General features: G+C 32.2%; 1 protein-coding gene across 1 annotated transcript in view; it reads right to left on the bottom strand.

Annotated features, from left to right (window-relative positions):
* Positions 1-14,307, bottom strand: part of ADAMTS17 (ADAM metallopeptidase with thrombospondin type 1 motif 17) — a 507,844-nt gene that overhangs the window by 165,848 nt on the left and 327,689 nt on the right. The window lies entirely within an intron of this gene.

Genomic DNA, 14,307 nt, shown 5'->3' with positions numbered 1-14,307 from the left:
CTAGAGAATCCTGGGGATCTCTGAAACCCCTTTAGAGGGTCTACAAATTCAAAAATAGCTTTTATTTCCAATATGGTAAATATCTATAAATATAACCCAGATAAGCAAAAACGCTTTGGAGAGATCCTCAATAATTTTTAATAGGATAAAGATACTGAAAACAAAAGTTGAGAACCATTGGCCTAGAATTTTATTTGTGCTGAAAATTGTATTCCATATATATATATATATATACATATATATATATATATATATGTATGTATCCCTTCACTTATTGGTCAACTCAACAAGCATTTACTAAGCAAGCATCTACTATGTATCAAGCTCCTTGATGAATATTGGAAATATAAAGAAAGGCAAATAGTCTCTATCCTTAAGAGCTCACAGTTCAATGGGGCAGACAAGATACAAACAATTATACAAGTAAAATAAATTTGAGATAATCTTGAGGAAGAAGGGAAGGATTTGGGTAATGGAGGATAGCTACTGAAAATATGCAGTCAGGAGAGGTTGTGTCTTAGGTGAGTAACAACAAAGAAGCCCGTATCACTGGACTTCCAATACATGAAAGTGAGTAAGGAAAAAGTAAGGAATAAGAAAAGGCAGGAGAGGGCCCAATACTTACAGAAGATTATTAAAGCCCAACAGGAGATTTTATATTTTATCCTCAAGATAATTTATTGAATGTATATATGTATAAGATATAATATGGCCTGACCTGACCTTTAAGAAGATCAATACAATAGCTGAATAGAGTACTGAAAGACTTGAAGTAGGAGTCCAACTAGCAGACTATGCAAATAGTCCCCGAATAAGGTAATGAAACTCTAGTAGCAGGGTGAAGAAAGTGTCAGAGGAGATCAGAGACTATCCCAGAGAGATATAACTTCTAATTATTTTTTATTTTAAGACACCGAAAAATGATCAATCAAGTACTTCTTTAGAAATCATTTCCTGTATATATAAAAGAATCACGCGTTTAGCATATATTGGATTACTTGCTGTCTGAGGGAGGATGTGGGGGGAGGGGGGAAGGAGGGAGGAAAAACAAAAAGTAGAACACAAGTTTTTCCAAAGGTAAATGTTGAAAATTATATTTGCACCTATTTTGAAAATAAAAATCTTTTATTGAAAAAAGAAATAATTTCCTACTTCTTTAAAGCAGAAACATACTTTAATTAATGAACAGCTATTACATAAACTAAGTTATTACATTACTAAGGGGCAGATGACTTGAATCAATCTATGTCAAAATTAAGAGCTGGGTTGAAGTCCTACTTCTGATACATACTGGATGAGTGACTCTACATAAGTCATTTAACTGCTCATTGCCCTGGTCAACTCTCTAAAATCATACAGTTTCAGAAAAGTATATATATATATATATATATATATATATATGTATATATATATAATATATATAAATATATTGGTAATGAGAATTTTTCCTTGAAGAGATCTTTATTCCAGTGAAATCTGGACCAACACTAAAAGACTTAAAAATATTATTTATAACAAGTACTATGATTGAATCACCAAGCATTTATTAAGCACTTACTGTGTGGCAGATACTGTTCTTAGGTGCTGAGGATACAAATAAAATCTGCATCTTGAAGAAAGAGGGGAGATCTCTGATTTGAAGAGGAAGAGGGAACCATTGTTAGGTGATGGATTGAATAGAGATTCTAGACCCAGAATCAGGAAGATCTGAATTAAAACCTAACCTCAGATACTTATTAACTATGTGACAGTAGGCAAGTCACTTACCCTCAGTTTCCTCATCTATAAAATGGGAATATTAATAGCATTTACCTCACAGAGTTATTGTAGAATAAAATGTGATATTAATTATAAAGCCCTTAACATAATACCTGGCACATGGTAAGGGTTCTATACATGTTAATTATCATCAACATTATTATGGATAGAGAATGTCCAGTGTAAAGTTACAGAGATATAAAAACGGATGGGTGTATATGAGGAAAGCTAATTTGGCTGGATAGAATTCATGAAGGAAGCTGGAAGAGCATTTTGATCATGAAGGGCTTTAAAAGCCAGTTTATATTTTGTCTTACAACCAATAAGGGATCACTAGCATTTATCAAGTAAGAGAGTAACATGACTAAATAGTGTTTAAGGAAAATGACTTTGGCATCTGTGTGGAGGACAGACTGGAGTGGGGAAAGACTTGAAGTAGGGAGACTAATTTGGGGGCTATAACAAATGATGAAGGCCTGAACTAAGGTAGTGGCAAATAGAAAGGGTTGGGCAAGAGAGATGTTTTGAAGACAGAAACAATAAGATTTAGCAACTAATTAGATAAGTGGGATGCAAAAGAATAAGGAAGCAAGGTAACATGAAGATTATGAACTTGGGAAGTAGGAAGAATGGGTACATTTTCAACTGAGAGAGGAAAATTTTGAAGTAGAATACATTTTGGGGGAAAGATAATGGGATCCTCTTTTTAGCTGAGTTATCTTCAGTATGTCTAGTTTTAAATGTCCAAGAGTCAATTTAGTAATGTGAAGCTGAAGCTCAGAAAAGAGCTTGGGGGAGACAACTATATTTTTGGGCCATCTGCATAGAGATGATCATTAAAGCCATGGGAGCTAATGAGGTCACTAAGAAAGGGTGAAGTGGGCCTCAGATAAACCCTTCTGGAATACCCATCTTTAAGATGAATGATGGATAATGAATCAATACAGGAGTCTGAAGTATTGTCAGATATTCCTAGGCAATGATATGATAGTACCACAAATACAGGTTATTATTTAGTAAAGATAAAGCGATGTCAATTTCAAATTAAAAGTTTTGAAAAGATTACAAGTATCCTTGGGAATGGGGGAGGCAGAAGAGGCTTATTCCTGCCTTCTACAAAGATAAAGAAACTTTGTAGATGAGCTTAAATTGAGAAAACTCAGAAAAGGTTGCTTTGAAAAGAAGCAGCTCAAAGATAGTTCTGAAAAGAAATTCATTATTATCCACTGCCAATAAAGTAAGAGTAAAGAAAAGTAAGAGTAAAGAATAGTAGATGGTAGAATTTAGGTGAAACATTAGAAAACAAAGTATAGGCTGGCATCAGTTATAAGATATCTATAAACATAGCTAAAATATAGCTATGTTTTATATATAATATAACTATAATATAGAACACTTTTTGCTAACAAAGACTACTAAATATTGTGATTGGAGTTAGTCCAATAATGATTGGATATCCATCAATTTGGGAAATGTAGGAATAATGGAATGAATTCTACATGAATCGGGGCAATTTTTTTTTTCTGGACTACTGACCAGCCACTGTATGTTCTACTTCAATAACAGATTTTAAATATTCAGAGAATTTATGTTCATATGTTTGAAATATTTATTCAAATAATCATCAGAGGTGAGTATCTAAGAGTATAAGTAGGTTATGTCTTCATACTATTACTTTACATTACCAAAAGCTCAATTTCTTCTCTCTTTTCCTTTCATATATATACAAAGATATACATTTCATCTCCTCTATTTTATTGAATGGGTGCACTGCCTTTTTACAGTGTGGTAAGGCCCCTTTCACTGAAGACTATTGGGAATGTATGGTCAAACATTAGGGAGAGAGTCTAGAAGTTTATAATCTTTTAAAGAGTGAAATTATTGTACAAGTTTTCGAATTTATTTGGGTCTCTTTTGTGAATGTCTTATTTTTTGGGGTGGTGACATGTGACATGTTTTGGATGTATTGGATAATTTTGGAACCTGATATCATAATATAATAAAGAGAATACTAGTCTGGGAATTGGAAAAAAAATAAGCTTTTCAGAGACTAAGTCTTATCACTTCTCACTTTGGCAATGTGAATGTAAGCCAAATAACAACCTGTTTGTGAGAGGTTTTTTTTTTTACCCTATAAAAGGGAATTAAACTTATTCTTTATGTTCCCCAGATTATTCTAAAAAAAAAAGTATCTTATGAATCGTAAAGTATGGTAAAAATTTAAATTATTATTATAAGAGGATAAGGGAATTTTGATTATTTTTTCATACACATGTAAAAAACATGTGGTTTTTATATAGATACATATAGATATGTTATGCAGGCTTAATCCTATATAATGCAATCACGCTTTTCTGTCCCCATTTTGTTTTTACATTTAGGGCTGTAATGTTTCATTTCCTACCAGTTCAAATGAAAATGAAAATGTGATTAATACAGATAGTTTTTACATAGCAACAGACTATCTAATGGATATTATGATGAACTATTATGGATATATGCTGACCCGGCACAGCTTAGCTACAGCAGGAAATGGGGCTTTCCTGTGTTAACTCTTACCTCTTAGAGGAAAGAAGTAAAGCACAGTCTCAGGACGGGGAGGGCAGTTAAAAGAATTTGCTTTCTTCCAGACTCTGATCCATGGGTAGAGAAAATTATCTTAAGGATACTAGGGGCTGTTTCATTCGACACAGAACCCTATACTTAGTGTTCACTGGGACTCAGATGTTCTCAATCCACCTCACCTTCATTACTCCCATAGATGGATGCCCTTGTGTTACTAATAACACACTTGTGCTTCCTTGATAGTCTTTTAAGGAAACAGAAGAGAAGAACAAACGGCATACTAAGTTTTTAGCTTAGCAAAATCTACAAGACCTCAAAATGAAGTAACCAACTTTCTACCTTCTGGCTACAACTTTCTCCAGTGTCTTTCTCCCAGAACTTTTCCCACTCCCCCATTACCTTCTAAGAGTCTCTTTCAAAAAAGAGTCTATTACCGGAATTGATTGATATGCTTTGTAACACATACATAGACACACAGAGAGAGACAGAGAGGGAGAAAGGGAGAGAGGGAGAAAGAGAGAGACAGAGAGAGACTGAGAGACACTGTGTGAGAGAGAGACAGAGAGAGACACACAGAGAGAGACAGAGACACAGATACACACACAGAGAGAAAGACAGACAGACACACACACACACATATGCCCAGAGGGAGGGAGGGGACAGAGGGTAAAAAGGGAGAGAGGGAAAGACAGAGACAGGAAGAGCACTATTTGTTGTAATGCAAAATCCCTTGCAAGAGAATCTATCCTGCCTGGGCACAGATTAAGTAGATTGGTATTTCTATCAGTAGTCTATTAATTCCTGTCCTTGGGCTAAAAATAAATAAACAAACAACAACAACAAGAACAAAAACTTTTTCTTGCCAAAAGTCCAAATCCAGCAATGATTTAAATTTCAAATGAGCCAGTAAACTCTGTTGCCAAAGTTTAAGTAGTCTCGATCTTTTGATTTTTTTTTAAGAGATAAAGCCAAGGATAGCTCAGATTGGCAATTCAAGGATATTTTCAGGTATTCATGAAGTACTCTGTCCTTTTACAATTCTGCTGTAAAGAGATAGTCTCTTCTTAAACCTTGTAAATTATTTATAGGCAAATACAACAAAGAACATGCTTACTTGTCAACATTTTATTTCTCCCATAAGGACTGATTTAATTAGAAGGTTTGAACAACATGGATTTTGGGAACTGATCTAATTAATCTGGTAATCTTTGTTCCTTTCCAAAACATGGGCTACTCAGTTTAGTCTTCTACAATCTTTCTCCCCTTTCTGCATCCACCCTTCCTCTATTATGCACCTATCTATTGCCAATGTCCTTAATACTGGGGGCCAGAAGTATTTTCACAAACTGTAGTGAGAATTTTAATTATAAGGTTGTTGTTTTTTAGATTTTCCTTGATTAATGTATAATTTCATGATAATTTATCAACAGCATTTTCCCTTTACTCACTTTATTAGGTATAAACAATAGGACGCAGAGAAAATCTTGTCAATAGTATAAAGTTAGCTAGATTATTTAGCTGAAAAAAAAAACATACAAATGAAGTATATCAAAAAGAAAACCACTTTGGAAACTGTTATTCAATTTCAAATTCAGTAATATTATCATCAACAACAAAAAACAAGATAATCAGTAATCAGGCTGAAGAAAGGGGAAAAAAACCAGCATTGTGATCTGAGAAAACAATATCTGCTCAGGTTTACTTCATCCAGAAGGCACCAATGCAATCTAACATTATGAGAGAATGTGCTACTAAACTAAATTCATTGTTAGTTTAAACTGATTCCTGGAAGATATAGTAATGTTCTTGAATTATTACATATCTGTTTCTCTTTCTAGTTAGGTTTAAGAATCCAAAATAAACATCCTTATGCATTTGGAGCGCTTCAAAAAAATTTTTTTTTTATTAAAGCTTTTTATTTACAAAACATAAGCATGGGTGATTTTTCCACATTGATCTTTGCAAATCCTTCTGTTCCAAATTATCCCCTCCTTCCCCCCAAACCCTTCCCTAGATGGCAAGTAGTCCAATAATTATTAAATATGTTAAATATATGTTAAGTCCAACATATGTATACATATTTATACAGTTATTTTGCTGCACAAGAAAAATCGGATCATGAAGAAGAAGAAAAAAAACTGAGAAAGAAAACAAAATGCAAGCGTACAACAACAGAGTGAGAATGCTATGTTGTGCTCTACAATCAGTTCCCACTGTCCTTTCTCTGTGTGTAGATAGTTCTCTTCATCACTGAACAACTGGAATTGGTTTGAATCATCTCATTGTTGAAGAGAACCACATCCAACAGAATTGATCATCATATAGTCTTGTTGTTGTCTTGTATAATGATCTCCTGGTTCTGCTCATTTCACTTAGCATCAGCTCATGTTAAGTCTCTCCAGGCCTCTCTGAAATCATCCAGCTGGTCGTTTCTTATAGAACAATGATATCCCACAATATTCATATATTATAATTTATTTAGTCATTCTCCAGTTGATGGGCATTCACTCAATTTCCAGTTTCTTGCCACTATAAAAAGGGCTGCCACAAATATTTTTGCACATGTGGGTCCCTTTCCCTCCTTTAAGATCTCTTTTGGATATAATCTCAGTAGAAACACTGTTGGGTCAAAGAGTATGCACAGTTTGATAACAATTTTTTTTTATAATGCTTTTTAGTTAGGTTTTTAGGGTGTTTTTTTTTTCAGACATTAAAACCCTAAATGCCAGTAGGTCAAATCTTTCCATATCTGTTCACTCAGAAATATGAGTCAAAATCTTTAACTCAATATATATTCTTATATTCATGAGTCATCACATATCAGAATGTAAATTAAGTACACTGGACAATTTATGAATTTTAGATTAACTTGTTCTTCTGTCTTGACTTTTGACTTTTCCAAATATGTTTCCATTTTTAGTAAATGAAGAAATGGTTTGCACATTTGAAACTTCATCTACTTTAGAGTTAAACAAGTCAGAATGTGCTGTGCTGTATTTAGATTAAGTAAAAAGAAGTTGCTGAAGGAAAAATGGATTTAAATATTTCACAAAAACTTTTCTGTCATTAATATGATATATCTGCTAAAAACTGGAATAATCAATAAACTGATTGCTCTAACTGTTAACCCGCCTAAGTGTCCAAAACAACAGTCAATTTAAACAACTTTAATGCTTCCCATATTTTCAATTGAACTAGTGGTCTCAATAGATCAAATACAAATATTGATGTAATATGTGTCATTCTCCAAATTAACTGTGTATAGTACACTAACTGTGACAGATCTATCCAAACTGCCAACTTTGGCTGGCTTTATTCAGGGTCCATATATATCCTAAGGGATGGAACACATGACATAGGAATGTACAAGTCTGAACAGTAGTAGCAAAGCTGGGAACAAAAGGGCAATAGCCAAACTAATCTGCTAGCAAGGGCATTTTTATTCCTTTGCTGTACAGTCAATGGAACCAGTATGTAATATTCTTGGCAATGGAAGAAATTTTTTAAATGGAGGCTACCATAGGACACCATTCAAGTCATTAATTTTGAATGTTACTGGAGCTTTATAAAAATTATTTATATGGTTTAGAGTTCCAAGAGAACAAGATGACCAAAACCCAAAGAAACCCAAAACAATAAACTCTGTAAAATCTTTCCACATTATCCTGGTGATCCTTGGCAAGACATTATTTTACAAACACTAGAAATTCACATTACCCATTTATGAGTCTTCAAAGTAGGCCTCTTATAATTCATGTTCATGGGCAGCATATTATAGTTGAAGCCACCTTATGGATTAGTTCTGGTGAATTAGAATTCATGATAGTATGGCAGTCCTTTAGACAGACCAGAGAAAGAGATCAGTGTGTATATAATAGCAAAAGTAAGAGGTCCACATTTTTAAAAATTCTTTTTGAAGTATTTTTTTAAAGGCTCCAATCCATTTGGTAACAAAAATTTTCATGTTTGTAGTTGTGGAAAGCTTACAGGGAAGTGGAAGAGGATTTGGGAAGCCATATCAATTCTCTCCCCAAAAGGGGAAAACTTTAGAAATACATAAGCATTATGAAATCTAATTAGTAACTTATTCTTTCATGAACAACAAACAACTATGATCTAAAGAAATAAATTAAAAAAAAACTTTAAGAAGTAATAAAATTATACAACTTTCAAATTGGAAAAGTTTTCTGCCCTAACCCTTTAATTTTACAGATAAAGAAATTGAGGCCCAAGGATGTCAAGTAACTATAATTAAAGTCATAAGTCAATGGGAATATTTGAGGTTAGTGTATTACCTGAATATTTGTTTGTATATCATATTGGACATCTTAGATAAATTTACAAATGATAGAAGCATCTATATGTTTTAGATGCTTGGATGCATCTAATCTTTAAGAAGAGGTCAAGAAAGACAAACATAGCACAGCAATTAGCTACTGAATATTTGACTGGATTACCAATGGGTCTGACTGTGTTTTAATTCCTGTATTAAAATATTTTCCATGGGTTAAATATAAAAGATAAAAATTTAAAAAAAATTAAATCCCTATTGAAGTTTTTACATCACATTTTGCCCTCTACTAAATCTTTCCCTTACCCATCCAGATAGACATCCTCTGTAAAAAAGAATAGAACAGGGAAGCAGAAATAGTTTTTCAAATCTAACAAGTTAATTAAACTTAATGATATATACAGTGTTTCATAACTTTGTTGGTCTCACTTTTACCTCTAAAAAGAAGGAAGAAACTTTAAAAACTTTCAACTGTGTCTTAATTAACAGGAGTATTTTCTTAGCCCAATAAAATATTTTTTTATTTTCTTATTAAGTTTAAAAACATAATAGTTTAGTGCATAGTGATAAATATAATACAAAAACATTAATACAACTTTTAAAATGTATAGAAGAAAACAAACAAAAAAGAGGGCACATCTCTTTCATAGGTCTATGTCTGGTGGGTATACTTATGTAAAATTCAATTTTGGTTCAATTTTGTCATTCTTTCCATTTATATTTTTGTAACCACTTTTGGTGCAAAGTGCAATAAATGGACTAGGAAAAAATAGGAATATTATTTTCCTTGTTTTTTTACTTCATTATGACAATTGTATTCTTCATATTAACATTTCTTAAAGCATCATAGCATATCATCACACTCATGTACCACAATTTATTTTCCAATTGATGGGTATTTGCTCTATATCCAGTCCTTTGCTACCAAGAGTATTGATGTAAATATTTTAGTGGTATTGGATCTTTCTTTTTATATTTGATCTTATAATTAAATAGAAATGATTTTATATTAATAACAGCTCATCATAATTATGTTTTTCCCTTCACTCATAATCAACACATGGCTAAAACAATCTGCCATTGTAAAATATACTATAACTGTTTTGTTTGTTTTGCAGAGGATGCTAGGTGGCACAGTGAACAGAAACTGGGCCTGGAATTAGTAAAACTTAAGTTCAAATATGGCCTTAAATGATTACTAGCTATATGGTAATAGGTTCATTTTTATCTGCTTCAGTTTCCTCAATTGTAAAATGTGAATAAGAATAACACCTATCCCCCAGGTTGTTGTAAATATCAAACAACATAATATTTATAAAGTGCTTAACAAAGAACCTAATATACAGTAGGTGCCTTCTCCCTCCCTCTTTCCTTCTTTCTTTCTTTCCTTCCTTTTTCCTTTCCTTTTCTTCCTTCCTTCCTTCTTCTTTTCCTCCTTTCCTATTTATTAATAGGAGGACTATTCATAAATCCTGAGATTATAAAATGAAAAAACTTCTCTCCTTTTGTTATAGAGGCAGGAATATGGATTCAGAATGTTGTATGTACCATCAAATATGACTAATTCATTAGTCAGTTTTGTTCCACTATTTGTTTTATTATCAAATAGGGTTCAATAGAAATGGCATATAGGAAAATGGCCATTATAAAAAACAACACAAAACAAAATGTATCAATGGAGCCTTTAAAAACATGCAGAGTATTGGAGTTTCATAATGTTCTTTACAAATAATGACATGAAAATTTTGTTTTCCTAATATTTTGAAAGTCAAGCTAGAATTAGGTAGGGTTGTATCATCTTTCTGTCACCCATACATCGCAGCATAATGTTTAGGGTGATATAGATGAATGAGGTGAATAATAATAAAAAGAATACTGAATTTGTGTTCAGATTTTAATCCCAGAAATTCTCTATATAAGCTATTTACATAGCTTTGCTTGAATCATTTAATGTGGGCCTGATCCTTAGCATTTTTTATCTGGAAAATAAGAATGATACTATTTATTTCCTCATTCTAGTCAGGGAAATCATCAGCTCCTTAGGAAGTTTGTAAGATTAGAGGCTTCAATCTCTTTCCAGTGCTCTTATTAACTATTCTAGGGCCTTTGTGTAACTAATTCACAAACTAGCAAACTAATTTATGTGAAATTATAGACTATATTAAGGGACATGGCATCCTGAGTGAGGGAGATGACAATTATGATACATCTGGAATTTAGTTCTGGGTACCACATGTTAGGAAAGCCATTGACAAATTGGAATGTCTTCAAAAGAGGACAACTTATATGCGGAAATATCTGAAGAGTATACTATAGCAACAATGAGATCAAATAAAGTAATTTAAATAAAATGTTTGTAAACTTTGAAAGAGATCTATAAACATGAACTATTATTGCAATTAGTTCTCATCTTTCATGGGACTTAAATAGAAATAGTCCTGTTACTATCTGGTTATTATTATTATTATTTCATGTTCCATGTTCTGTGGCCTCTGGTATAGGTGGATAAAATATCTGCTTTTTGTAACTGAAAAAAAAAGCATTGGGATATAAGTTGATCTTCAGTAAGCTTACTGAAATCACCTTCAGGACAACTTTATAGCAGACAGAATAAAGGGATGATTTATGCTTCCACATGATTTTGATTTCTTCTGTTAGATTTCTCATCTTTTTCCCCCTATGTAGCTTAAGGATTATGAGTTTGAGTTGGTGCCATCAATAAAAACAATTCTTAAATGTTTGTGGATTTTTTTGTCCAGATAACTTTATGTGAAGTATGTTATAATAATGGTCCTATTGCAATGTAGCTTATTGTCTGAATTCTCAAGGATATTTTGTGTTATGTATTTGTAGTGTGGGGATTTGTTAACTTGTCAAAGACAGTGAGCTCCTAATGTACATTTCTAGTTGCCAAGTTTTCTTTCACTAGGTTTTGAGTATTCACAAAATATTTATTGCTTTTAATGACATGATATGCAGTTTTTGCCATTTCCTTGTATAAATCTACATTGATCAAAGTCAGGCTTCTTTAAGGATAACATAGATGTAATTTCTAGTGGTAATAACCTGATTCTTAATTACCATTTTAGATCCACCTCTACATACCTATTTAAAAAAGAAACAAATGAAAACAAACTTCATGATTTAGCCGTTTGTTTGATACACTTTTATCAACATGTTGTTACTTGAGTTGATACAGATATTTCCTTTTGATTCTTCTTGGATCTTAATTGTTTCAGTCTCAGTCCAGAGGTAAACAGAGGTTAAAAAAAAAATAGTCTATGAAACAAAATCAATGGCATGTTTTTTTTTTTTTTTTTTTTTTTTTTTTTGTGAGCCTTTAAAGGTGTTCATTTAGATGTTATTTCCTTGTTCCAAAAGTCCTTCTGTGTTTAACCTTATTATCCTATTTGGAACATGTAAATCATTCTTCTTCATTTTCTTTTGTTTTTTGTTTTTTGACAAGGAAGCATTAATCTTTTGATTTTTTTGGTTCAGAGTGAGAGGGTTCTGTGTTCAACATTGTTGTATGAATTTTTTATTAGAATACTTTACAATTTTTTTTGTTTATTTGTTATTTCCAAAAATGGATGTTAAGAATGGCATTGTATGTAAATTGCTTTAAACATATTCTTCCCACTGAGCTTTGATTTCAGGCTGTCAATAAATCTCTGGACACATATATGTGCATGTATCACATATATATGTATACATACATATATATATATCTATGTAGGATGTATATGCACGCTTGATATATTTATATTTGATGTTAGTTGTTGGAAGAAAACCAAGACATTTGTAAATAATACCTTTATTCATAATTTGTTTTTGACTTCCAGATTCTAGCTTAAGATCTTTAGTCTCTATTGTGAACTTGAAGAATTTTAAGTTTTAGTCTAAACATTTTGATAACATTGGAGAAAGATTCTATGAGATGGAACTATTTAATATGTTGTTTTTTGGTGGACCCATACAACTTGATAGCATTCCTATACATCGAGAGATTAAGTAGATGTTGGTATATTACTCTTTACCTTGAAGAACATATTCACTTTGATTTGGGAAAGAACATAATAGATTTCAGAAGAAGGAAACTAAAGGGATAAGGAAAAGGACTGGACTTATGAATTCATTAGTATAGGAAAGTTCTTTACTGAGAAACTCCAAATATAGGCCAAAATTTTTCTGCAAATAATAATCTAGTGTTTAAAGCACTGTGTCCTTGTTCAGGGTCACAGAAGTAAGACTTGATATCAGGTTTTTACTGGCTGTAAGTCAGTTGTGTCTCCTCTATACAGAACAATCAAGGACTTCCCAACGAGTTAACAATAGTAAAATATGTAAGTGCCTGGAAAAGAGCAAATGCTAAAAACAACAGCTTTTATTACTGAACCCTCTGTGAATTAGGATATATTTCATACCAATGATACTTTACAATATCATTTTATTGGTGGCATATTTTAAATAGAGTTCCTCTTTATTGAGATATCAAATGTGCAAGTATTTTTCTTGTATGGTCTATTTTATATATTTATGGCAAATAAATAACGCATGAATACAGAAATGAGTCAAATGAAGTCAGTATAAGTGTTAAGGTGCTTTTGGATAGCTTGGTCTATAATTATTCACATGAATAAGTTGTTCTTTGTAGTCCTAGACTTTGGGGGCATGCTTTATTACTCTTTGGCCAATATATTTTTATAAACACATATGTATGTGTGCATATATATATATATATATATGTATTTCTGTATGTGTATCATTTATATGAATTTGATTATATAGTTGCATATATACTGTATATATTCAAAGAAATTTAAGATTCTTCAAATTCCCACAGGAATGATGGAACTAAAGACTTTTAGCTAAAACCTGTAGATCAAAAAGAACCAATGAATGGTAATATTTACAAATATGTTGGTTTTCTTTAGAGAAATGACATCAAACAAAGCTATCAAAAAGAAAAATGTTGAAACTCAATGGGAAGAATATATTTAAAGCAAATCAAAAGATACAGATCTTAATACTTTTGGAACTATCACAAATATACACAAACACAAATACATATGCATGTATATACACATATATGTAAATAAATATACATACAGACACACATATTGTAAGCAATATTTTTGTAAGTATTTATGGCAGCCAAGTGTTACAGTAGTTAGAAAGCTGGGACAACAGTCAGAAACACTCATCTTTCTAAGTTCACATATGGCCTCAGGCATTTACTAGCTGTGTGATCCTGGATTCAAATCCTTACTGCCATTTATTAGTCAATTCATCCCTCTGGGACTCCATATTTTAATCTATAGAATCAGGGAATTAGATTTGGCAGTGCCTGTGAAATTTCCAGCTCTAGAATATATTCTGGTCTCTTTACATTGGTTTTGGGTATTGTAGAAAGGAGTAACCAAAGCCATTTTTAAAAGAACAATCAGATTTTATAGCTAAATAGAGGTCACATTTGTTTGCATCTTTCAGTGTACACATGTAATATGAGTTCTGCTTTTCATTTTTCATTAACATTCATTGATGTTCATTGACATTAACATTTCACTCATGTCTGATTCTTCATGACCCCCTTTGGAGTTCTCTTGGAAAAGACAATGGAATGGTTTGCTGTTTTCTTCTCCAACTCATTTATAGATGAGAAAACTGAGGCAAATTGGGTTGACTGAGTTGCC

This window comes from Antechinus flavipes, chromosome 2, assembly GCF_016432865.1.
Source record: "Antechinus flavipes isolate AdamAnt ecotype Samford, QLD, Australia chromosome 2, AdamAnt_v2, whole genome shotgun sequence".
NCBI lineage: Eukaryota > Metazoa > Chordata > Mammalia > Dasyuromorphia > Dasyuridae > Antechinus > Antechinus flavipes.
Note: the sequence above shows the minus strand (reverse complement) of the source record. Positions and strands in the feature narration are given on the sequence as shown.